The following is a 2,865-nucleotide window of genomic DNA, read 5'->3' as shown; positions in this document are numbered from 1 at the left end:
CGCGGATGCACGAGTACCAATTCGTCTTCGTGTGGCTTTCCGGCAGGCTAGACGCTAGGTCGCATATTGCTGCCTTTCATAAAATTGGTTCGCCATCTAACTCTATATAGAGAAAGAGTGTACAAAACATTAGAAACACCTTCATAATATTGAGTTGTCCCCCCCTTTTGCTGTCAATTCGTCTGGGCATGGACTCTACAAGATGTTGAAAGCGTTCAACAGGGATGCTGGCCCATGCTGACTCCAATGCTTCCCACAGTCGTGTCAAGTTGACTGGATTTCCTTTGGGTGGTGGACCGTTCTTGATACACATGGGAAACTTGAGTGTGAACCCCAGATGCTTTCCAGTTCTTGACACACTCAACCCGGTGTACCTGGCGTCTACTAAAATAATCCCCTTCAAAGGCACAACTTTTGTCTGGCCCATTCATTCTCTGAATGGCACACATACACAATCCGTCTCAGTTGTCTCCAGGCTCATCTACACTGATTGAAGTGAATTTATCAGATGACATCAATAAGGGATCATAGATTCACCTGGATTCGTCTGGTCAGTCTATGTCATGAAAAGAGCAGGTGTTCCTAATGGTTTGTGCACTCAGTGTAAATACCAATACCCGTTCCCACTACTTTGGCCCCAATGGATTCTACAGGCTGGAATCCCTTCTCTCAAAACCCCCTGTAGTTCTTCTGCACACAAATCCACACATTCCTTTGTCCCATGCCATCCTGCACACTTCTCACACCTCGGAATCTCCCTCCTACATACTGCTGCAATATGACCATAAACTTGGCACCTGAAACGCCATAGTGGGTTCGAAACAAAAGCTTTCACGGGATAACTTACATACACTTTTATGACTTTATCTGGCAAACACTCTGCATCAAAACTCAGAAGGACAGACAGAGTCTCCTCAGTCTCGCACTCGCCACTGGGTCTGCGACGCACCAAACAGCGTGCATCACGGACACCGGGGATCCACAACTTCAGTTGACCCGCCTTAACATTCAACACCACCTCAGTTATCACTCCTTCCAGCAGTGCTCTGCCCCGGATAGCAAAGCAGGACACCGCTTTCATCCAGTCTCGAAACGCGCTACGTTCTCTCCCTCTGAGCAGGAGACAAGAAAATCTAGAAAAAGTCCACATCTGGATACTCTCACAGAATTGACAGAACCCAACACTTTTTTCACCCAGCCTGATACCACAAACGGATCAGCCAAAAGGCATGGAGCCACTTTCTCCACAAATTGTACGCCAGAGTCAACTCTGGCATTTTCCTGATCATTGGAGTGAGGCTTAAAAGCCTTCACCTCACCTGAAGACACAGGTTCATTCTCCTCACTTTTGTCAGGATCAATTTCAAGTTCACTATCCGTCGACTGCTCAGGCACGTAACATGCATTTTTCTCTCCTGTACTTCACCTAAAGGAGAAAGTACTCGGCTTGTATTTCGCAGCCGGATCGGGTTTGCACCACGCTCCTTTCTTTCTTTCTGCCTCGCTTCTTTTTTCCATCAGCCTATCTCGCCCGGTCTTCCGACATAATGACTCCCATCTCCGTATGGGACTTCAGAAAACATGTACAGTACCAGTCAAAAGTTTGGACACATACTCATTCCAGAGTTTTTCTTTATTTTTACTATTTTCTACATTGTAAAATAGTAGTGAAGATATCAAAACTATGAAATAACACCTATGGAATCATGTAGTAACCAAAAAAGTGTTAAAAAATCTAAATATATTTTATATTTGGCAAGAACAGCTCAAATAAGTAAAGAGAAACGACAGTCCATCATTACTTTAAAACCTGTCTAGGACTGGGGTTCCGCTAACGACAGCCAATAAATTGCAGGGCGCCAAATACAAAACAACAGAAATCTCATAAATCAAATTTCTCAAACATACAAGTATTAGGCATCATTTTAAAGATAAAATTCTTGTTAATCCAGCCACAGTGTCTGATTTCAAAAATGCTTTACAGTGAAAGCTCCACAAATGATTATGTTAGGTCACCACCAAGTCACAGATAAACCCAGCCATTTTTCCCACCAAAGAGAGGAGTCACAAAAAGCACAAATAGAGATAAAATGAATCTCTAACCTTTGATGATCTTCATCAGATGACACTCATAGGACTTCATGTTACACAATACATGGATGTTTTGTTCGGTAAAGTTCATATTTATATCCAAAAATCCTATTTTACATTGGCGTGTTAGATTCAGTAGTTGCAAAACATGCAGTGATATTGCAGAGAGCCACATGAATTCACAGAAATACTCATAATAAATGTTGATGAAAATACAGGTATTATACATTAAACTTTAGATACACTTCTCCTTAATGCAACCGCTGTGTCAGATTTCAAAAAAACTTTACGGAAAAAGCATAATCTGAGAACGGAGCTCAGAGCCCAAACCAGCCAGAGAAATATCTGCCATGTTGGGTAGTCAACATTATTCATAAAGAAAATTATAAAAATTAACTTACCTTTGATGATCTTCATCAGAATGCACTCCCAGGAATCACAGTTCCACAATAAATGCTTGTTTTGTTCGATAATGTCCATCATTTATGTCCAATAGCTTCTTTTGTTAGGGCGTTTGGTAAACAATCCGAAAAAGCGATCTGGTCCATTCGGACGAAACTACCTGCTTTCCAGGACACCTACAGCACCCGATGTTACAGGAAGGCCAAAAAGATCATCAAGGACAACAACCACCCGAGCCACTGCCTGTTCACCCCACTATCATCCAGAAGGCGAGGTCAGTACAGGTGCATCAAAGCTGGGACCGAGAGACTGAAAAACAGCTTCTATCTCAAGGCCATCCGACTGTTAAGTTCTGTTAAATAGCCATCACTA

The sequence above is a fragment of the Salvelinus alpinus genome, chromosome 2 (genome assembly GCF_045679555.1).
Source record: "Salvelinus alpinus chromosome 2, SLU_Salpinus.1, whole genome shotgun sequence".
NCBI lineage: Eukaryota > Metazoa > Chordata > Actinopteri > Salmoniformes > Salmonidae > Salvelinus > Salvelinus alpinus.
The sequence above is the reverse complement of the archived record's forward strand: the minus strand, read 5'-3'. Positions refer to the sequence as shown.